General features: G+C 44.8%; 1 pseudogene; it reads right to left on the bottom strand.

The window, feature by feature from the left end:
- Positions 1-264: 264 nt before the first annotated feature.
- LOC124008371 overlaps positions 265-25,094 on the bottom strand; it is a 33,304-nt pseudogene continuing 8,474 nt past the window's right edge.

Raw genomic sequence — 25,094 nt, 5'->3', positions numbered from 1 at the left:
ACCATATACCACGGGTATGACAAAATATGTATTGTTTATCGTTCGTATGACTTTGTAACCAGTTTATAATAGCAATAAGACACCTGGGGATTTGTGGTATATGGCCAGTATACCACGGCGAAGGGCTGAATCCATGCCCTCTGCGTTGCGTTCGTGTATAAGAACAGCACTTAGCCGTGGTATATTGGCCATATACCACAGCCAGTACACACACATTCAGTCAAAAGTGTATTAATAAAAATGTGCAATAACCATTCCAGCACGTCTATTAAATGTATTTATTGACATGTATAAAGCTTGCATACCTGGTTGACAATACAGTAGTCTTAATAATCAACAGGGAGTAAATGTTTAATTAAAAGTCTCCTGTAAACAAGCAAACAAAGTGAGCTGGTATTATTCTAAAAGTGAGACAATAAACACATAACAAACAAAAGAAACACAGGCTACTAACTTCAATTAGACCATACATTTGGCATGGTTTCATAGTGACAGACGTCCCCGAGGTCTTAGTGAAAATGTAAGGCACTAACTTTCTAAAAGTTACTACACATACTGTACTTCAGGTATCTTGCATTTGACCTTTGGTTTCAGTTATGCCATCAAACATGTTTTGTAGAAGTTGTTTTCCCCAATCCTTGTACCCGAACAAAGTCATCCAACCAAAGCACCTATATCCCGAGAGACCGACGTGCATCAGCTCCCCAAAAGACACATCAACGATCAAATGAATTGCAGTACTGTTGGCAAAGCATGAGAAGGAGACACAAACTTTATCGCGAACTCTCCTAGCAATACAGTACTGTCACTTACAGTGATTCAAACAAGCACCATCCATGTGTTTTGGTAGCCTGGATCCATACTGAATTCTTCAGTTTCACTTCACAATCCAAATCCGTATCCAGGCTAGTGCTTTGGCATTCAATTCATTTGATGGAGTAATAACTCAGATGGACAGCATTCTTTTTTTGACCTTCATTTAACTAGGCAAGTCAGTTAAGAACAAATTCTTATTTTCAATGACGGCCTCAGAACAGTGCCTTAACTGCCTGTTCAGGGGCAGAACAACAGATTTTGTACCTTGTCAGCTCGGGGGTTTTGAACTTGCAACCTTCCGGTTACTAGTCCAACGCTCTAACCACTAGGCTACCTCAGAAAGTAGAGCTGGAATACAAGTTCTTGTCTAAGACTGAGTGTGGACTTTCTTAATTTCCCTTTTCCTAACAGATTGAACCCTGGCACCATCAGATGTTATGGGTCAATGGGTTTTTACTGTATATATCACAGATATGATATGAGTAGTAACACTGCCAGGCAAGTGTAATCACACTGTTGATGGATTTACAATGGTATTCAGGTACATTTACAACTCAGCCATGTGTTCATCCTTCATGTGATTTACTGGCCCAATAAAATACCCAGGTGTCTGGAAGAGCAGCCCTGTAAGGTCAATGCATCTGATTATGCTTTCTCGCCGAATTGCTTATCTCAACCCTCTGTGATGGGGTTGGGTATGTGACGTGGCAACTGTGAAGTCATTTTTTTTTTAACAGTAGTTCTTACAACTTGTGCTTTCCTTATTATGTCCAATTCACACACTCTTCTCTTTTCTATAGATGAGCTCATTTGACTGACAGAAAACAAAAACAACAAATTAACTCAAATTAATACAAATATTACCCCACCACTAGGTGACATGGATTCTTACCAAGTCTTCGGAGTGTTACTCAAATAGGATAACAGGACTGTGTTTGACGGTACGGTACACACAATTAAACTAGTCTCCCCTATACACAATAATATTACAATAGACATTGGTACAGTTTTTAAAAAATCATAATAATTAACATTTTAAATCTAAAAACAATAATTCCTTTCGCAGCAGTACAAGCTCCAAAGCTTCAGCCAGATAGTGATTGTTGATGGTGGGACTGAAAGAGGGCTCTCTCTCTCTCTCTCTCTCTCTCTCTCTCTCTCTCTCTCTCTCTCTCTCTCTCTCTCTCTCTTTCAAATGTTAATCTTCTCCACAGTTTCCTAACAGGAGTTAAAGGAACAAGATTATTGGCTACTGTAGTACAAGTACCCTTATGATACACTGTATACACAGCATGGGTTCATATCGTTTAAAATACATTAGCTGCTCTTGGTTGAGCTTGCCTGACGCGATGGAACCAATGGAATAGTCCCATATGTGCAAACACCGCCCATCTGGCACCCCAGGCAGGCTCAATCAAATGTGCCTAGTACTAAAAAGAAAGCAAAACCCAGGTCTGATGTACAGTAAAGACACAGCCAAAAAGTGAGACATACCTAGAAGCATGGGCATGTAAACTTTACCAAATATCGGCTCTGATTAATACAGTAATTGACTCATAAAGTTCTAAGTACAGGTGTGTGTATTGTATAAGTACACAGCCTCATTGACCTATACTGTTACTTAAAGGGGCAAGCCACGATTGAAACAATAACACTTCTTAAGTGTTTCGATTAAAAGCTGAGGGATGGGCTGGAAAAATTCATAGACAGAGCTATGGATGTAAGGACTGACCATCCATTATATCAGAATTATAGTTTATTAAACATGTTTTGAGGCATTTACAAATTTGACTCTTTAAGAGTGAATGGGTACATATAATTATTTATAAGTCCAAAAATATATGTAGCAACTGCAGATTGCCCCTTTAACAAGTAGCAGCAAAACGTAATGTGCTATTCATTGTTCCAGACTAACCTGATGTTTATTGAGCTCAGCCACTCGCCGTGTCCACTCCTCCTCTGTCATCTCCTGGTCAGCACCTTCAGTCTTCTCCACTGCAGGCACCTTATCTGCAGGGAGGGAGGGAGTTAGGGAGGGAGGGAGGGAGGGAGAAATAGAGAGAGAGAGAAAAAGCGAGAGAGAGAGAGAAAGAGAGAGAGAAAGATAGTGAGGAGAGGGGACAGAGGAAGCGAGACACAAGCCAATATGGACAGGGAGAGAGAGAGAGAGAGTGATAAAGCGAGGGAAGAGACAGACATAAATAGAGAGAGGGAGAGAGAAAGAACATAATTCATCTTAGCACACAATCCCCTCACACTATGACCTAGATCAGTAAGGGCCTACTATAAAGGCAGGTGTAAGACAGCTAGTCTCACCTTCACAGGTCACAGCTGTGCAGACCCAGTTCCCACAGGCACAGACACAGCGGTTACACCTGAGTCTCTGCCCCGTCCTCATAGGTCTCATCCTCCAGGGCACACTCTACAGGAAGCAGATAACAGGAAGTCAATGGACATCACAGGAAATGACATGTTGATCAGTAACAGCACAGAGTTTTCAAACCCAGAGATCAAAGAGGCCAATACTGTCATGTTTTGTCATATATTGTCTTGTCCTTGTGCTTTCCCTTCTGTTCGTTTCCCCCTGCTGGTCTTATTAGGTTCGTTCCCTTTTTCTATCCCTCTCTCTCCCCCTCCCTCTCTCTCTTCTCTCTATCGTTCCGTTCCTGCTCCCAGCTGTTCCTCATTCTCCTAACTCACTCATTTACTCTTTTCACACCTGTCCCCTATTTTGCCCTCTGATTAGATCCCCTATTTCTCCCCTTGTTTTCCGCTTCTGTCCTTGTCGGATCCTTGTATGATGTACGCTGTTCTGTGTCCTTGTCTCGCCCTGTCGTGTTTTGTCTCCTTCAGATGCTGCGTGTGAGCAGGTGTCTTAGTTCGCTACGGTCGGTGCCTTCCCGAAGCAACCTGCAGTCAATGGTCGAGTCTCCAGTCTGTCCTCGTTACTACGAGTGGATTTAAGTTTTTTCCTGTTTTGTTTTCTTCTTGATTTTTCCAGGATTATTACTTTTGTCATATACTGGAATAAAGACTCTGTTTTCGTTAAGTCGCTTTTGGGTCCTCATTCACCAGCATAACAGAAGGATCCGACCAGTAATGGACCCAGCGACTATGGATTCTCTCTACTCTACTCTTGAGTTCCAGGGAGCGATGCTCGGCAGACACGAGCAGGAATTGTCTGCTGCTCGGCATGCCGTTGAGACCCTGGCCGCTCAGGTCTCCGACCTCTCAGGACAGTATCAGAGTCTTCGTCTCGTGCCACCAGCTACTTCCGGGTCTTCCGAGTCTCCGGAACCTAGGGTTAATAACCCACCATGTTACTCTGGGCAGCCCACTGAGTGCCGCTCCTTTCTCACCCAGTGTGATATTGTGTTCTCTCTCCTGCCCAACACATACTCAAGAGAGAGAGCTCGGATTGCCTACGTCATATCACTCCTTACTGGTCGGGCTCGGCAGTGGGGCACAGCTATCTGGGAGGCAAGCGCTGAGTGTACTAACGATTATCTGAACTTTAAAGAGGAGATGATAAGGGTTTTTGATCGTTCTGTTTTTGGGAAAGAAGCTTCCTGGTCCCTGTCTTCCCTATGTCAAGGTAATCGATCCATAACGGATTACTCTATAGAGTTTCGCACTCTTGCTGCCTCCAGTAACTGGAACGAGCAGGCGTTGCTCGCTCGTTTTCTGGAGGGACTCCACGCTAAGGTTAAGGATGAGATTCTCTCTCGGGAGGTTCCATCCAGCGTGGATTCTTTGATTGAACTCGCTATTCGCATTGAACGACGGGTAGATCTTCGTCACCGAGCTCATAGAAGAGAGCTCGCGTTAACTGTGTCCCCCCTCTCTCCGACACTACCATCTTTCCCCACTGACTCAGGTGTTGAGCCCATGCAGCTGGGGGGTATTCGCATTTCGACTAAGGAGAGGGAACGGAGAATCACCAACCGTCTCTGTCTCTATTGCGGTTCCGCTGGTCATTTTGTCATTTCATGTCCAGCTAAAGGCCAGAGCTCATCAGTTAGCGGAGGGCGACTGATAAGCGCTACTAGACTGTCCTCTCCATCAAGTACCTGTACTACCTTGCCGGTCCATCTACGCTGGACCGGATCGGCAGCTTCCTGCAGTGCATTAATAGACTCTGGGGCGGAGGGCTGTTTTATGGACGAAGCCTGGGCTCGGGAACATGACATTCCTCTCAGACAGTTAGGGGAGCCCACGGTCATGTTCGCCTTGGATGGTAGTCCTCTCCCCAGTATATTATGTGAAACACTACCTTTAACCCTCACAGTATCTGGTAACCATAGTGAGACCATTTCTTTTTTGATTTTTTGTTCACCTTTTACACCTGTTGTTTTGGGTCATCCCTGGCTAGTGTGTCATAATCCTTCTTTTGATTGGTCTAGTAATTCTATCCTTTCCTGGAACGTTTCTTGTCATGTGAAGTGTTTAATGTCTGCTATTCCTCCTGTTTCTTCTGCTCCCTCTTCACAGGAGGAACCTGGTGATTTGACAGGAGTGCTGGAGGAATATCATGATCTGCACACGGTCTTCAGTCGGTCCAGAACCAACTCCCTTCCTCCTCACCGGTCGTATGATTGTTGTTCTGATCTCCTCAAGAAGCGTTTTGCATCCGCTCCTATCCTTGTTGCACCTGACGTCACTAAACAGTTCATTGTCGAGGTTGACGCGTCGGGGGTGGGCGTGGGAGCCATTCTGTCCCAGCGCTCCGATACTGACGATGGGGTCCATCCTTGCGCGTATTTTTCTCATCGCCTGTCGCCGTCGGAACGTAACTATGATGTGGCTAACCGCGAACTGCTCGCCATCTGTTTAGCCCTAGGCGAATGGCGACAGTGGTTGGAGGGGGCGACCGTTCCTTTTGTCGTTTGGACTGACCAAAGGAACCTTGAGTACATCCGTTCTGCCAAACGACTGAATGCGCGTCATGCTCGTTGGGCGTTGTTTTTCGCTCGTTTCGAGTTCGTTATTTCTTATTGCCCGGGTACTAAGAACACCAAGCCTCATGCTTTATCCCGTCTCTTTAGTTCTTCTGTGGCTTCTACCGATCCCGAGGGGATTCTTCCTGATGGGCGTGTTGTCGGGTTGACTGTCTGGGGAATTGAGAGACAGGTTAAGCAAGCACTCACTCACACTCCGTCGCCGCGCGCTTGTCCTAGTAACCTTCTTTTCGTTCCTGTCTCTACTCGTCCGGCTGTTCTTCAGTGGGCGCACTCTGCCAAGTTAGCTGGCCACCCCGGCATTCGGGGTACGCTTGCTTCTATTCGCCAGCGGTTTTGGTGGCCTACTCAGGAGCGTGACACGCGCCGTTTCGTGGCTGCTTGTTCGGACTGCGCGCAGAATAAGTCTGGTAACTTTTTTTCTGCTTCTGCTCCTGGTCTTGCTGGGTCTCAGTCTGTCCCCAGCCACCGCATCTCTCCTGCCCTTGCTGTGTCTCAGTCTGTTCCCTGCCACCGCATCTCTCCTGGTCCTGCTCCTGCACTTGCTGTGTCTCAGTCTGTCCACAGCCACCGCCTCTCTCCTGTTCCTGGTCTTAGCCTTGCTGTGTCTCAGTCTGTCCCTAGTTGTTACTCTCCTGGCCTGTTTGGTCCTGTTTGCTCTAAAGCTTACAGTTCTCTACCCGTGTCTCATTTTTTTTAGAGTAGTAGCCCTAGATTCCCTCTTCTTCGTCTTCCGTTACGGTCCTGAGGAGAGGAGTTGGGTTCTTTCTCGGGACGTGCTGGACCGTTTGTGATCTATGATTTCCTCCGTTGCCGCCAGTGTTCCTCCTCGAGTGCGCCAGGAGGCGCTCGGTGAGTGGGGGGTACTGTCATGTTTTGTCATATATTGTCTTGTCCTTGTGCTTTCCCTTCTGTTCGTTTCCCCCTGCTGGTCTTATTAGGTTCGTTCCCTTTTTCTATCCCTCTCTCTCCCCCTCCCTCTCTCTCTTCTCTCTATCGTTCCGTTCCTGCTCCCAGCTGTTCCTCATTCTCCTAACTCACTCATTTACTCTTTTCACACCTGTCCCCTATTTTGCCCTCTGATTAGATCCCCTATTTCTCCCCTTGTTTTCTGCTTCTGTCCTTGTCGGATCCTTGTATGATGTACGCTGTTCTGTGTCCTTGTCTCGCCCTGTCGTGTTTTGTCTCCTTCAGATGCTGCGTGTGAGCAGGTGTCTTAGTTCGCTACTGTCGGTGCCTTCCCGAAGCAACCTGCAGTCAATGTTCGAGTCTCCAGTCTGTCCTCGTTACTACGAGTGGATTTAAGTTTTTTCCTGTTTTGTTTTCTTCTTGATTTTTCCAGGATTATTACTTTTGTCATATACTGGAATAAAGACTCTGTTTTCGTTAAGTCGCTTTTGGGTCCTCATTCACCAGCATAACAAATACTTTTGGGAGCGCCTTGCGAAGCAGTCTCAACGGACCAGACCGGGTTTTGGGAAATCAGTAGGAGAAGTGAAAATGATTCCTTATTTGTGAATGTTCTTTAAATGTAAAAACCGATAACGAGAAGCAGGTACAGGGAGTTTAAAATTTTGTTGGGTTCTGAGAATGAGAAAAAACGTATTCATGTCACTGAGGGAGAGAGGGTAATGTATAACGTTTACATTATGTCAGGATATGTTATTGTTAGCCATCAGGGATCCCATGGGAGGGATCCTCTGGGATGAGAAGAGACACAGTCTGGTCCCAGTCACCATAACAGCCGTGAGTTGGGGAGGAGTGATCACTTTGGGGTAGATGTCAGGTTAGATGAAGTGAGGAGGAACAGATATCACTAAGGTTCTGTCTAGCAACAGAGATGCATTGGCTGTTCATGATGTGTAGGAGGAGACTCAGCATAGTTAAATATCAGTGCTTGTGTGAATACCTGGTCGCCTGATGCAGCTGTATTGATCCTCTGGGAAGAATAAACTTGGTTAAGCTTTCATAGTGTCCGTAGAGTTTTTACTCTGAAGATTAGAACCTAACAATTTAAAGAACGGACATGGAACAGGACCAGCGTCAGAACGGGGGGAACAAAACGACATGACGACAATATGCTGAAGCGGGGAACAGAGCCGGTGAACAGACAGATATAGGGGAGGTAATGAGAGCAGGTGATTGTGTCCAGGTGAGTCCAAATGATCGCAGATACGCGTGACGAGGGAAGCAGGTGTGCGTAATGATGGTGGCAGGAGTGCGTACTGCTGGGCAGCCTCAGAGCGGGAGCAGGCGTGACAGTCAATCGATAGACACAACCTATAGACCCGATGACATGTTTCTGCGCATAACCATAGATAGCTAACGTTGCCATGACATTGCCTACAAGCGTAATCGGGGATCTTTATTGGAGAAGCAGTTTCTGGACATCTTAATTTTTATTTTCTTTGGTAACAGTATTTCATTTATGAAAGGGTCTTTTTTTAATGTGTTTTTAAAATGGTTGAATAATTAAATCACATTTTTAACAAACGTAGGGATTGAACACGGGAAAAACACATAACAGGAAGATACTGTATATGGTGTCAGTCTTACTTCTCTCTGGTGGGTTGAAGCCAGGCTTGAAGCAGTTTAGGAACTCATCGAAGCTCAACTTCCAGTCCGTGTTCTCGTCTGAGAGCTCGATGAGGGCATCCACACACAGGCTCCTAGACACCAACAGGAGAGGTGGGGTCATGAACAACAGGACCAATAAGACACAGGAGGGAAATACAGTTAAACAGACTACTGTTACTGCCATTTCACTGGAGCTAATGTATATACACTGAGTTGACAAAACATTATTGACTTGCACCCCAGCCCCTTTTGCCCTCAGAAAATCCTCAATTCGTTAGGGAATCGACTCTACAAGGTGTCAAATGCATTCCACATGGTTGCTGGCCCATGTTGACTCCAATGCTTCCCACAGTTGTGTCACGTTGGCTGGATGTCCTTTGGGTGGTGGACCATTCTTGATACACACGGGAAACTGACCATCTCGAATCCCACCGTACCTTCTCCGCTATGCAATCTGGTTTCCGAGCCGGTCACGGGTGCACCTCAGCCACACTCAAGGTACTAAACGACATCATAACCGCCATCGATAAAAGACAGTACTGTGCAGCCGTCTTCATCGACCTTGCCAAGGCTTTCGACTCTGTCAATCACCATATTCTTATCGGCAGACTCAGTAGCCTCGGTTTTTCGGATGACTGCCTTGCCTGGTTCACCAATTACTTTGCAGACAGAGTTCAGTGTGTCAAATCGGAGGGCATGTTGTCCGGTCCTCTGGCAGTCTCTATGGGGGTGCCACAGGGTTCAATTCTCGGGCCGACTCTTTTCTCTGTGTATATCAATGATGTTGCTCTTGCTGCGGGCGATTCCCTGATCCACCTCTACGCAGACGACACCATTGTATACACTTTCGGCCCGTCATTGGACACTGTGCTATCTAACCTCCAATCGAGCTTCAATGCCATACAACACTCCTTCCGTGGCCTCCAACTGCTCTTAAACGCTAGTAAAACCAAATGCATGCTTTTCAACCGATCGCTGCCTGCACCCGCATGCCCGACTAGCATCACCACACTGGATGGTTCCGACCTTGAATATGTGGACACCTATAAGTACCTAGGTGTCTGGCTAGACTGCAAACTCTCCTTCCAGACCCATATCAAACATCTCCAATCGAAAATTAAATCAAGAATCGGCTTTCTATTCCGCAACAAAGCCTCCTTCACTCACGCTGCCAAGCTTACCCTAGTAAAACTGACTATCCTACCGATCCTCGACTTCGGCGACGTCATCTACAAAATTGCTTCCAACACTCTACTCAGCAAACTGGATGCAGTTTATCACAGTGCCATCCGTTTTGTCACTAAAGCACCTTATACTACCCACCACTGCGACTTGTATGCTCTAGTCGGCTGGCCCTCGCTACATATTCGTCGCCAGACCCACTGGCTTCAGGTCATCTACAAGGCCATGCTAGGCAAAGCTCCGCCTTATCTCAGCTCACTGGTCACGATGGCAACACCCATCCGTAGCACGCGCTCCAGCAGGTGTATCTCATTGATCATCCCTAAAGCCAACACCTCATTCGGCCGCCTTTCGTTCCAGTACTCTGCTGCCTGTGACTGGAACGAATTGCAAAAATCGCTGAAGTTGGAGACTTTTATCTCCCTCACCAACTTCAAACATCAGCTAGCTGAGCAGCTAACCGATCGCTGCAGCTGTACATAATCTATTGGTAAATAGCACACCCATTTTCACCTACCTCATCCCCACAGTTTTTATTTATTTACTTTTCTGCTCTTTTGCACACCAATATCTCTACCTGTACATGATCATCTGATCATTTATCACTCCAGTGTTAATCTGCAATATTGTAATTATTCGCCTACCTCCTCATGCCTTTTGCACACATTGTATATAGACTCCCCTTTTTTTCTCTGTGTTATTGACTTGTTAATTGTTTACTCCATGTGTAACTCTGTGTTGTCTGTTCACACTGCTATGCTTTATCTTGGCCAGGTCGCAGTTGCAAATGAGAACCTGTTCTCAACTAGCCTACCTGGTTAAATAAAGGTGAAATAAAAAAATAAAAAATAAACAATTTAACTGTTGAGCGTTGAAAAAACCCAGCAGCGTTGCAGTTCTTGACACCAACCTGTGTGCCTGGCACCTCCTACCATACCCCGTTCAAATATATTTCTGTTTTTTATTTCTAATACATTTGCAAACATATTTTAAAACCTGTTTTTGCTTTGTCATTATGTGTAGATTAATGAGGGAAAAAATGAATTGAATCCATTTTAGAATAAGGTTGTAACATAACAAAATGTGGACAAAGGGGAGAGGACTGACTACTTTCCGAATGCACTGTAAATGTTCCTTAGACTGGGCCTACTGCCAGTCCAGTTGCCCTTTAACTCTAGTCGATCTCACAGATGACCCCAGATAGCCAGCCGACACAAATTGGGAGGAAGATTCCACACATGAATGAGAGTTGATACTGCCCAAATCCCTGTGTCGCTCTCTGCGCCCGCTCCCAGACCCATGATGCATGAGAGAGGGTATGGTCCCACAGGACAGCGGCCCCATTGCCACCCACACCCACCACCACATCCCATCAAAACAAGCTGCCTCACCATTGCAGAACTGCCAAAACAGCACTTTCAGCCCCCCCAAATCACCCATCCCCCTGCCCTTGTACACCCTGTCTCGAGGTCACCATGTAAACAACTGTGATATAACAAATCTACATCCCTCATCCTAATCAATTACATTTTTTGATGATTCCATACAGTCTCAACTGTAGTAATCTACAGCACACTCACCATGGCTGCAAAGGTGCAGCAGGGTGATTAGATACTAACAACTGAACAGTTCAACATCAGAGTTAGGGCAAGAACTGAACAACTGAATTCCACAGAATTTGAATAGCATATATGTCACACCCTGACCTTAGAGCTTTTTACGTCTCTATTTTGGGTTGGTCAGTGTGTGATTTGGGTGGGCATTCTATGTTCTATTTTCTATGTTTTTGTATTTCTTTGTTTTGGCCGGGTATGGTTCTCAATCAGGGACAGCTGTCTATCGTTGTCTCTGATTGCGAATCATACTTAGGCAGCCTTCTTTCCCTGTTGTTTGTGGGTAGTTGACTTTGTTAGAGGCATTTATAGCTGAAGTTAAGCTTCACTCGCTTGCTTGCTTGCTTGCTTGCTTGCTTGCTTGCTTGCTTGCTTGCTTGCTTGTTTGCTTGTTTGCTTGTTTGCTTGCTTGCTTTGTTGGCTACATTTCTATAAATAAAAGGAATATGTACGCTCACCATGCTACACTTTGGTCCACTTCTTACGACGCCCGTGACAATATATTGATGTATTATACAAGTTGCCATTGCTTCTGTATACGGTAGTTTTATATCAATATGGCAATAACCGATTCACTGAAAGACCTCAATCAAATACCTATTAGCAGTGCAAGCAGTTGCTTCATCATGGCCTTTCCATTGCTTTCAATTGCTCCATGTACTCCATGTCTTGAATTAAATTAGTGTTAGTCCCAGAAAATGGCTGTTTAACTTATTTTGAAGTTAAGTTCCTGATTTGGCGCTGGAAATTAAAACCCTGCTAATTTGCTTAGGGAGCTCATTAAGTGCTGAGCCCCATTTATAATATGATAATGTGTCGGTGGAGAATTCTTCTCTTTTCTTCAAGCAGCAATTGAAAACAAATGATTGCCAGGTACAGTCATTAGTCTTTTAAGTAAGCATTCTTATTCAACACAGAAATCCACATTACCGAGATACCAATATGTTGAGATAAACCATCATTATGTTGCTACTACTTGAAGAGAATGCACTGCACTCAGCAAATATCAGTAAGTAACACTTACTGATATGAAAATGTATACGAACTCAAAACGTCTGGCTCTCAGTCAGGATCATTACGACATGATTATAAGACATTATGCCTTTAGAATGCATTATACCTGTCATGATTGACAGCTGTGCACTACTGACCCTGGGCCAGTGGTTGGGGCTCACCTGAGCAGGCGGTTGTTCTCCTCGTCAGCATATGACGTAATGTTGATGGCTGTTTCGTTGTGCTGGAGGAACTTAAGGAACTCAGTGGAATCCAGCTGGGAGTCTCCATTGTCATAGTCCTGTAGGAATATTCATTCATACATTTTTATGTGATCAAGTGCTGGGCAGTGGGAAGAACGTTAAACAGTCTGTTCTTGCTGTGGGGCGTTTTCCATGCTGTGTAGCTTGGCCCACAGAACAAACAAGATAACTAACTGACAGAGGGGGAGAACTCGGTGAATTTTCAACTGATTCTGTCTCCTTAGAGCTGCTGCAAGTGAAGTGTATCATTCCGCTGCTTACGGAGTCATTAAGTAGTCCATACATGCTAACGGATTGTAATCTTAGCCGTTTTATTAAGGTGAGGACAGAGGAGGACTTTCTAGAAGTACAGGACTAGAAATAAATACACCTCCACTCCACTTTAAATACTGTGTGCTGTCCGGTACTTTTCCTTGCAGTTTTCCAGCAATAGTTCAACTACGAAAGCATCATTACACACACACACACACACACAACCAGGCACACACTGGGCCCACAACCACAACCACACACACCTAACCACCCACCCAACCCCACAAACACCCCACAAATCCAACCTACCTTAAAGTACTTGAGCAGGATGTTGGAGAAGTTGGAGCCCTTGGCGAACCAGCCGTCAGGGACCACCTCATTCTGCAGCCACTGGATGACCCGGCTGCGCAACTCGTTCCTGTTGGCCAGGTAGCACACGACTACACAGGCAGAGAGGGAGAGAGTAGAGAGGGTCAGTACTGCAGACAGCTAAATGACTATACAGACTCGCTCATATTTACAGCGTGTTTCTACTGGAACTAAGTATGTGAGAGTACTTCTGTTTGTGTGTGTGTGTTGGGTGGGGGCTGGGTGTGAGTGTGTGTGTGTTTCCCTTGAGCACATAGCTAGCTGTTGTGTGATAGTGTAAAGGAATATCCAACAGTGTATCTTCTAAAGTGCATGCAAGGATAGTATAAAATGAACCTACTGCTATCATTAATCAATTATTCATGAACCTCTCTGAGACAATGGGCCTCATGACCTTAGGCAGTATACTTACTTGGGCTAGCAGCAACAGCTTTGTCTGTCTTTTTCTCTGAAAGAAATCATAACACAATCAAAACAACTGCAAACACTTTGCTTAATCTCCTCTTTATTGCAGATTGTCCGTTGGAACACAGAAATAAAGTTCCCAGCACAGACTTTCCTATTCAAGGTAATGCTCTGTGATGGGAAGACCAGCAGTCATATTGAGTGTACATATGTGTTTCATTGAAATGTGTATGGTCTGAGGGGCTTTGTCCATTCTAGTAATATATTTCTATGCCTCAGACAACCTGGAGATTATTTTCAGGGTCCCCTACCTTCACAGTGACCGTCGTGGTACACCTGGATCTTGAGGCCGGTCAGGCAGGCGTCGCGGTGGAGCTCACAGTGGTTGTGGTACGTCTTACCATTACTGCCACACACAGAGCGCTTGTGAGGTTTACATTGCTGAAGACAGAGAGAGAGAGCACCCATTTTCAATCTGTGGAGTGAGACATTTGGTCTTTGCCAGGAATTTGTGTGTGTGTATGTGTGAGAATGCATGCATGCATGTGCGTACCGTGTGTGTGTTTGTGTGTGAGAGTGCAGGCATGCCTGCGTGTGTGTGTGTGTGTGTGTGTGTGTGTGTGTGTGTGTGTGTGTGTGTGTGTGTGTGTGTGTGTGTGTGTGTGTGTGTGTGTGTGTGTGTGTGTGTGTGTGTGTGTGTGTGTGTGTGTGTGTGTGTGTGTGTGTGTGTGTAGGCTAAGACTCACCTCGATGCACAGGCAGGAAGGTTCCCCTTTCTCTGTCACAGTACACTCCCTGCCAGCCCCACAGAATACATTGGCACACACCCTGGACTTGCTCTTCCCCTCCTCCAGGCAGAGACACAGAAGACATGGGAGATTATACACCTGATGCCTTCTACTTGTGTGATGATGTATGGACATCTATATAAATTCTTCTTACATGCATTCTTCTAGTCTACATTATCTGAAAGATACAAGGAAACACCAAGGAAATGCATAAGAATGAACAGTACTGGAACCTGGTCTACTTGGCTTGTGTCAGAAAACATTGTATTTGTGACCACACTTTACTCAATGGCTCAATGACCACATTTTACTCACATTTTACATTTGACAGACAGACAGACAGACAGACAGACAGACAGACAGACAGACAGACAGACAGACAGACAGACAGACAGACAGACAGACAGACAGACAGACAGACAGACAGACAGACAGACAGACAGACAGACAGACAGACAGACAGACAGACAGACAGACAGACAGACAGACAGACAGACAGACAGACAGACAGACAGACAGACAGACAGACAAACAGTATGCATGCATGCTTTCATGAAAGCTGTCACTAGATGGCGACATGCCCTTCACCTCCTAGCGGTAGGTTTTCTAATGTGTACACCATTACATTCTGTTTCAGATGTCTTGATATGTGTTACATTTTAAGAAACATACATGTCATTTCAATATATATAGACTTTTTACACTCAAACACATACACAGAGAGAGAGCAAGAGAGAGAGAGAGAGAAAAGTGTGTTGCCCTTGTCTGCTATCTAAATCCTCCAGACTGATATCCAGACCCACAGTTGCAGATGGAAGTCTGAACAGCCCGTTGACCTGTGACCTTTCATTCACAGCGAGGGCCGCTAAGCCACAGTGACTTTAGCATAACAATGTTTCAGCAAATGCCCTCACACACTCATAGTGACACATGTTCTCTCAGCCAACACAGTCAGTCAAAAGACACCAGCACTTTTATAGGGCAGATGGTAGACAGACAGACACTGGACCAGTATGTCATGTAGTGTCCAGGTGACTAAATAACACAAACAAACCCACACACACACACATAATATATATATATACACACACACATTTGTTTAACTATACTTGTGGGGACCAAACAATTGATTCCTGTTCAAAATCCTCTTTTCCCCTAACCCCTAACCCTTAACCCTTAACCGAACTCCTAACCCTAACTAATTATAACCCTACCCTTAAGCCTAAATGTCCCCACTTGTCTGTATTTTCCTTGTTTTACTATCCTTGTGAGGACTTCTAGTCCCCACAAGGATAGTAAACCCCCACAGGGATGTATTCCTTTACGGGTCAACTCTTTCCCACAAGGCTCTGCTATTACGAAGACAACAGGAAATTCCTCCAAACAAATGGAAAACAGTGAGTGACACACTACAGCATTGTCCAGAAAGGGCCTTCCATTCAGGAAAACGGATATCAATCTATGTGAATCCAACATTTGGTGGTCCTTTGAACAGCCCAGAGATGATGTAAACAGAGAAAGAACAAGACTGCTATGAAGCCAAGAGGTCTAACTTCCACCACAAAAGAGTAGTGGGTCAGGATGGTGAATGGGATACCCTCTATTCTTCCAGTATAGCACAATACCATACCTTCAAGTTGGAATCAGCATGGCACCAATAAGATATTATATTTTCTATGCATATATGAGGGTGTTCCAATGGGGGACCATGTATAGACTGCAGCCTGGTGTCACAGATGGCATGAGGGGGGGGGGGTCAGAGATCACCAGCTGCCTGAGCCTAGTGACCCCTGACCTCTCATCATTGATATTTTTTGGTATTTTATTAGGATCCCCATTAGGGTCCACACAGCCACAGCTACACTTCCTGCCCGGCCACACAGCCACAGCTACACTTCCTGCCCGGCCACACAGCCACAGCTACACTTCCTGCCCGGCCACACAGCCACAGCTACACTTCCTGCCCGGCCACACAGCCACAGCTACACTTCCTGCCCGGCCACACAGCCCTACTTAAATAACAATCATAGGGGGGGACAAAATGGCGCCATAGCGAGAACACTGTGTTTCAGCGAGCTCCCGTGGCATTCGTCAATGTATATTTTTACATTCATCTCCTAGCTTGAAAAAGTGGTAGAATTGGCTAAATAAGTTATCCTACAATGAGTCTTGATGGCTATTTCTCAAAAACCTTGACAATATGCCCAACAGAACTACTAAGAACTCGACCAAAACCACCATCTCTGTAGATGTGCAGGAGGAGCTAGCTAACGTGAGTGATCGATGTTAAGATAAGAACGGTCTTGGAAGCAATAGCAGGCCATTTAGCTGAACTACAGTGGGTTGTCAAACGTGTTGATGAGGCAGAAGGAAGAATTGCTACAGTGGAAACTTCAACTACATCTATGGACACTAAGATAAAAGCACTTGAGAAACAGGTGCGCAAAATGGCGGAGCACATTGACGACTTGGATAATCGAGGACGCAGATGCAATATTCGTGTTGTGGGACTCCCGGAAAATTCTGAAGGGACACGTTCAGTAAGAAAAATTGAGGAATGGATCCCTGGCTACCTACAAATGGACACTAAGGCTGGTCGTGTGAAGCTGGACAGGGCCCATCTCTCTCAAGCACCGATACCTGGTCCCAACCAGCGCCCGCGGCCAGTGGTTATAAAGTTCCACAACTTCACCGACAAGCAGCGCGTCATGGATGCGGCTAGAAACATCGGCTCTGACGGTAGTCAACGTAAAGGTCCAAAGGTCTCATTCTTCAATGATCATTCCACAGCGGTTGTACGAAGACGCAAAGCGTTTGATGAGGCGAAGGCTCGACTCAGGGGAATGAAGATGGACTACGCACTGTTGTACCCGGCCACATTGAAGATTATGGTCAACGGATCGCCTAAAAAAGTCTACACACCTGAAGAGGCTGCTGCGTTTATTGACTCTCTCGGGTAAATAACTTTAAGCTGCACCTTAAGCTGGATAACTTTTGTATTTTCATTTGAATCTGATCATGAAACAGTGGTGTGAGTTCTCACATGCTCCGGTTCAGTAATATTCGTATCTTTATTATTTTTCTTGCTAAAGTAACTGCCGCTATAGCTCAGGCTGAGATATGTGTGAATCCATATTGGTGCCCAGGCTTGGTTTTAGGTGGAAGAGCCTCAATCTTCTTCTATTGATTTTCATTTCCATATATATAAAGGATGAGGCTATTGAGCGGCAATGCGGACTTAAGAGTCTACGTTGGAAAGTTGAAATCCCCTGCATGTTAGCTAGTGGGAAAACCCCCTTTTGGATCTTTACAAGTTTCGTTTTTGGGTTTAGTATAGTTCGAGTTCAGGGTTCATATCGTTTGTTTATGCTCGGTGAGATAGAAGAGAGTTCAACACATGGAAAAAGGTACCACCCCACTTTTACAGTAGGATTCAGACTGGATATTGAATGGTCAAGGTGCAATGGCAGGTCACAGACTGCGTGTATGTACATGGACCATTAGAGGGAGCAAATAACCCCATTAAAAGGAAGAAGGTACTGTCTTTTTTTGAAAAAAGAAAATATTGATATCGCCCTGTTGCAAGAAACTCATTTGGATGATAAGTAACATCTGACATTGCAACAAGGAGGGTTTGGTCAAGTGTTTTTCTCATCATTTACATCTAGAAGTAGAGGAGTAGCAATTCTGGTGAAAAAGAACTTACCACTTAAGGTCTTGAATTGTGTGAAAGATAAATTTGGTCGCTTTGTTATAATTAATGGTACTTTACAAGGGCATAACATTTCCATAATGAATAATTACTTCCCCCCTGCTCACCCCCCTGATTTCCTCACTAAGGTATTTCTAGACTTTTCAGAATTAAACTCAGACACTGCAGTGGTTGGAGGAGATTTTAATTGTTTGTTGAACCCCCTTATTGATAAGTGTCCCAGCTGTATAGCTTCACTCTCTCCTCAAGCTAAGTCACTTAAAGCTATTTGTGATGATCTGGGGGTATGCTGATGTTTGGAGAACTTTCATCCCTCCAACAGAGAGTTCACTTTCTTCTCTGCACCTCATGGATGTCAGACTAGAATAGATTACTGTTTTATGCCCAGGACGTCTTTGCAGTCTGTTTCATCCGCTAGGATAGGAAGCATAGTCATATCTGATCATGCTGAGGTGATCCTGGACATAAAACTCAACGGAGCATCCAATCGGTCAAGACATTGGAGGTTGAATACAACCATTCTTAAAGACCATACATTCACATCATATTTTATTACAGAGTTTAAAGCCTCTCAATCAAGCCTCTTAAACTCTCAATCAACAGATAACCCCTTGCTCCATTGGGAAACCTGTAAAACGTATGCCAGGGGTCTGATTATGTCATTCACAGCCACTAAGAGACCTGTAAAACGTACGCCAGGGGTCTGATTATGTCATTCACAGCCACTAAGAGACCTGTAAAACGTACGCCAGGGGTCTGATTATGTCATTCACAGCTACTAAGAGACCTGTAAAGCGTACGCGAGGGGTCTGATTATGTCATTCACAGCCACTAAGAGACCTGTAAAGCGTATGCCAGGGGTCTGATTATGTCATACACAGCCACTAAGAGACCTGTAAAACGTATGCCAGGGGTCTGATTATGTCATTCACAGCTACTAAGAGACCTGTAAAGCGTACGCCAGGGGTCTGATTATGTCATTCACAGCTACTAAGAGACCTGTAAAGCGTACGCCAGGGGTCTGATTATGTCATTCACAGTAACTAAGAGACCTGTAAAGCGTACGCCAGGGGTCTGATTATGTCATTCACAGCCACTAAGAGACCTGTAAAGCGTACGCCAGGGGTCTGATTATGTCATTCACAGCCACTAAGAGACCTGTAAAACGTATGCCAGGGGTCTGATTATGTCCTACACAGCCACTAAGAGACCTGTAAAACGTACGCCAGGGGTCTGATTATGTCATACACAGCCACTAAGAGACCTGTAAAACGTATGCCAGGGGTCTGATTATGTCATTCACAGCTACTAAGAGACCTGTAAAGCGTACGCCAGGGGTCTGATTATGTCATTCACAGCTACTAAGAGACCTGTAAAGCGTACGCCAGGGGTCTGATTATGTCATTCACAGTAACTAAGAGACCTGTAAAGCGTACGCCAGGGGTCTTGATTATGTCATTCACAGCTACTAAGAGACCTGTAAAGCGTACGCCAGGGGTCTGATTATGTCATTCACAGCTACTAAGAGACCTGTAAAGCGTACGCCAGGGGTCTGATTATGTCATTCACAGTAACTAAGAGACCTGTAAAGCGTACGCCAGGGGTCTGATTATGTCATTCACAGCCACTAAGAGACCTGTAAAGAGTACGCCAGGGGTCTGATTATGTCATTCACAGCCACTAAGAGACCTGTAAAACGTATGCCAGGGGTCTGATTATGTCCTACACAGCCACTAAGAGACCTGTAAAGCGTATGCCAGGGGTCTGATTATGTCATTCACAGCCACTAAGAGACGGAAAAAGCGTGAAAAGCAAAAAACGTTAGAGGGTGAATTAGGAACTAAAGAGAAGGACTACATTAAAACTCCCACTCCTGCCCTATTAAAGGAAATATCAGTCCTTAGATCAATGTTGGACTCTCTCCTAACACAGGACGCTGAAAAGAAAATGAGATTTGTCAGGCAAAAGCTATTTAAACATGGCGATAAGCCGGGAAAGTACTTGGCGTACCTAGCTAAAAAGAGAGCTGACTCTCAGTCAATTGCTACTATTACTGATTCTGATGGCAATCATTATGAAAAGATTTTGATAAATGACTCAGAACTCCCACATGATGCACCCAAATTAATGATGCACATTAATGCCCCTATTACCGAGGAAGAGATAATGTTCGCAATTAAGAATCTGCAAAATGGTAAGGCCCCAGGACCAGACGGGTTTTGTAGTGAGTTCAATAAAGAGTTCCATGGCCTGATCCTTGAGCTAATGCGTGATATGTTTAACCACTCATTTTCAAATGACCAGCTCCCTCAAATGCTGAGAGAAGCCAACATGTCACTTATTCTCAAAAAGGGAAAATGTCCAGAGTCTTGTTCCTCGTACAGACCAATTTCCCTTCTGAATGTGGATAGAAAATTGCTTTCTAAAATTCTAGCCAGAAGATTATCGGACTCACTGCCACTAATTGTGAAAGGAGACCAAACTGGCTTCATTAAGGGCCGTAAGTCATGCATCAATGTCAGGCGGCTTCTTAATGTAATTCAAGCCTACCAGAAAAGTGCTATGGATGGTCTTGTGCTCTCCCTAGATGCTGAGAAAGCATTTGATTGTGTGGAGTGGTCTTACCTATTCTTTGCTCTAAATAAATTTGGTCTAGGGGACAACTTTATAAGATGGGTGAAAATTTAATATGATGATCCACAGGCTGCTGTCCTTACTAATGGACTAAGGTCAAATTGTTTCTCTTTATACAGAGGTACCAGACAGGGCTGTCCTTTGTCTCCTCTCCTCTTTGCACTCGTTATGGAACCACTGGCCGAGGCCATCAGCCTGCTATACAGGGGCTGCTCATTGGTGATGTTCACCATAAAATAAGCTTGTATGCTGATGATGTCCTGATATTCATCTCTAGTCCCGAGACTTCAATTACATCTCTTATTAATATTATTGAATTATTCAGCGGATTCTCAGGCTACAAGATTAACCTAACTAAGTCAGAGGCTATGCCACTTGGTAGCCTACACTCTGTACCTAATACTTCTCCCCCCTTCCCTTTTAAATGGTCTCCCTCAGGTTTCATGTATCTGGGTATATTTGTAACTCCTAAATTCCAGCTAATGAACAAAGCCAATTTTGTTCCCTTGTTTGATACAATAAGACAGGATCTGGAGTGCTGGAACTCTCTCCCGATTTCTTTGTTGGGTAGAATATCCCTCTTGAAAATGAACGTTTTACCTAGACTACTTTACCCAATCCAAATGATCCCAGTATTACTCTCCAATAAGGTAATAAAGGATGTAAATGGATGGCTAAGTTCCTTTATATGGAGTAAACGCAAGCCAAGACTTAAGATGGCAATATTGCAGCTGCCAAGTTCTATGGGTGGCTTGGATCTGCCCAATATCAAATCAAATCAAATCAAATCAAATTTATTTATATAGCCCTTCGTACATCAGCTGATATCTCAAAGTGCTGTACAGAAACCCAGCCTAAAACCCCAAACAGCAAACAATGCAGGTGTAAAAGCACGGTGGCTAGGAAAAACTCCCTAGAAAGGCCAAAACCTAGGAAGAAACCTAGAGAGGAACCGGGCTATGTGGGGTGGCCAGTCCTCTTCTGGCTGTGCCGGGTAGAGATTATAACAGAACATGACCAAGATGTTCAAATGTTCATAAATGACCAGCATGGTCAAATAATAATAAGGCAGAACAGTTGAAACTGGAGCAGCAGCACAGTCAGATGGACTGGGGACAGCAAGGAGCCATCATGTCAGGTAGTCCTGGGGCACGGTCCTAGGGCTCAGGTCCTCCGAGAGAGAGAAAGAAAGAGAGAATTAGAGAGAGCATATGTGGGGTGGCCAGTCCTCTTCTGGCTGTGCCAGGTGGAGATTATAACAGAACGTGGCCAAGATGTTCAAATGTTCATAAATGACCAGCATGGTTGAATAATAGTAAGGCAGAACAGTTGAAACTGGAGCAGGAGCATGGCCAGGTGGACTGGGGACAGCAAGGAGTCCTCATGTCAGGTAGTCCTGGGACATGGTCCTAGGGCCCAGGCCAGTTGAAACTGGAGCAGCAGCATGGCCAATATCTGGTTCTATCAGTGGTGTGCCCACCTATGTTATATTTCTGACTGGATCATAAACAATGACTCCTCTATTTGGTTAGACATTGTGACTTCTCTTTCAAAATACTCCTTACAGGATCTTTTATTCAAGTCTGTCTTTATTCAAGTCTGTAGAAGATCACTGCAATAATCCCATTATACTTAACACACTCAAAGTATGGAGGTCAGTTCAACGCTTCCTGGGAAGGTCCAAACTAACCTCTGCTCTTACCCCAATTCTTAACAACCCAGATTTTGGTCCAGGATTGTTGGATGCTTGCTTTCACTTTTGGCTTAATAAGGGCATACGCAGACTAAATGACTTATTTGCTGATAAGATTTGTTTGTCATTTGAGCAGATGGTCGAGAAATATCAACTCCCAACGCAGGACTTTTTCCGCTTCCCACAAGTAAGACATTATATTCTCAAGAGCACCACCTTAATTGGTAACCCTGATATGTCTGTCATTGAAAAAATGCTTTTTTTCCCCACAAAGGAAAATGTCTGTAAGTCTGTTTTATGATGCTTTAAGGTCCTTTTCTGCTGTCAACACACAGAGGGTGAAACAAGTGTGGGAGAAAGAATTGTCTGTTACTATTGACGAAGAGATGTGGGAGGACATTTGGAGATATGCAAAAACAATATCTATATGTAATCGTACTAGAGCAATACAGTTAAGAATAATACACAGATTGCAGATATCCCCAAATCATAGACATGCTTTTAGCCCCACTTCCTCTTCTCCTCAGTCTCATAAATGTAAAACTGATACAGGCACCCTAACACATTGTTTATGGCCATGTACCAAAATACAAAGATACTGGTCTGGTGGTTCTGCAAGAAATTGAAAAGATCCTAGGGGTTGATCTAGAATTGGACCCAGTTTATTTACTGTTAGGTCTCCCTAGTAGGCATGTTACTTCTGTGGGTAAGAGGAGGCTTTACAACATCCTTACCTTGGCAGCGAGGAAAAACATCCTTTTACAGTGGATTAGTGATAAGGTTCCTTCTATGAAAGATTGGCATAAGATACTATTTGAATGGGTGCCTCTGGAATATCTGACATGTACATTGCATTCTAAAACAGATCAGTTCTACAAAATATGGGAACCTTATCTAAATTACCTAGAACCTGAGGTATCAGCTATTATGCTGCAAGGATTCTCTTAGAATGGTGGTGATCAATGTATTTCAGAATTACACTGCACGTTCCATGTGTGGAACCTAACTTCTTGGTTTAAACTGAGCTTTTTTGTTTAATTTCTGTTTGTAAGTTTGTTTAAAATGTATGTATTGAGAGACACAATGATGGGGATGGGGTGAGAGAAGCGCCGAGCGGGAAGAGGAAAATGGTGTACGTATGTATGGGTGTGTATGTATGTGTGTATGTATGTATATATATATATATATATACGCAGGTATGTGTAAGTGAGTGCTGGTTTTTGTGTGCTTTGTCTCTGTTGTTGTATCTCTTAATATGGATGGAAATTGTGAAATTCCAATAAAAAATACTGTTACAAAATGAACGTAACAATCATAACTATCTGCTGGCATGTCACTGCTTGGCTGGCATGTCACTGCTTGGCTGGCATGTCACTGCTTGGCTGGCATGTCACTGCTTGGCTGGCATGTCATTGATTGGCTGGCATGTCACTGCTTGGCTGGCATGTCACTGCTTGGCTGGCATGTCACTGATTGGCTGGCATGTCACTGCTTGGCTGGCATGTCACTGATTGGCTGGCATGTCACTGCTTGGCTGACATGTCACTGCTTGGCTGGCATGTCACTGATTGGCTGGCATGTCACTGCTTGGCTGGCATGTCACTGCTTGGCTGGCATGTCACTGATTGGCTGGCATGTCACTGCTTGGCTGGCATGTCACTGCTTGGCTGGCATGTCACTGATTGGCTGGCTTGTCACTGATTGGCTGACATGTCACTGCTTGGCTGGCATGTCACTGATTGGCTGGCATGTCACTGATTGGCTGGCATGTCACTGCTTGGCTGGCATGTCACTGATTGGCTGGCATGTCACTGCTTGGCTGGCATGTCACTGCTTGGCTGGCATGTCACTGATTGGCTGGCATGTCACTGATTGGCTGGCATGTCACTGCTTGGCTGGCATGTCACTGCTTGGCTGGCATGTCACTGATTGGCTGGCATGTCACTGATTGGCTGGCATGTCACTGCTTGCTATATGAACCTAGGCCTGACACACACATGCACACGCACGTACAGTAAGTGCACGCTCTCGCGCGCAGACACACACACACACTCACACACACACACTGTATGATATGCAGGTCAGGTCGAGACCCCCTGTCTCAGGCATGAAATTAGTACACGTGAAGATTTATGGCAGGGTCGGTCCACAGGCCAAGAGCTGATGGTAAAAAAAGACATCCATCTTCGAGCTGTCTAACAGAGGAGCTGTACACACTTGAACACACACTTGACACACTTGAACACACACACACAGATTTGTTGGAGCTGGAGCGTCTGGTCTGGACTGACTTCTCTCTTTATGTGTCCAGAGGGAGATAGATAGCATGAGTTGGAGACCAGAAGAAGAAAGACATTTCAAGGGAAACGAGGGTGCAAACATTCCCCTGCAGAGCCAAGATGAGGAATTTGGGAGCATGTCCAACCTGTGACTCTCCCATTCACTCCTAACTTGTTTTATAGGGCAACGTCAAGACACTGGAAAAAAAAAGCTGTACGTCAGGGGCATACCAAACCAATCATGGCTTTAATAGGGTTAGAAGAACCAATCAGTTGGGGAGAGAGCCTTTCATCTGTTATCCAAGGAATCTTGTTTCTAAACGACTTACTTACCTGAGTATAACTTAACTCCGGTTAACTCCAAATTCGACACTCTCTCATTGTCCTACATACCAAAATCCCTCACTTCTTGGTATTATTTTTGTGGAGAGATTTTGGGCAGAGTAAATGCTCTCGCATTGCCTCTTCCTCTCTGGTGTATCCAGAGAGCTACTGGAGACCCATAGCAGAGACGGAAAAGGAAGCGAGACACTCCCAATCGCTGTTTTCTTCCTGTTTTA

The sequence above is a fragment of the Oncorhynchus gorbuscha genome, linkage group LG21, assembly GCF_021184085.1.
Source record: "Oncorhynchus gorbuscha isolate QuinsamMale2020 ecotype Even-year linkage group LG21, OgorEven_v1.0, whole genome shotgun sequence".
In the NCBI taxonomy this organism is placed as follows: Eukaryota; Metazoa; Chordata; class Actinopteri; order Salmoniformes; family Salmonidae; genus Oncorhynchus; species Oncorhynchus gorbuscha.
Note: the sequence above shows the minus strand (reverse complement) of the source record. Positions and strands in the feature narration are given on the sequence as shown.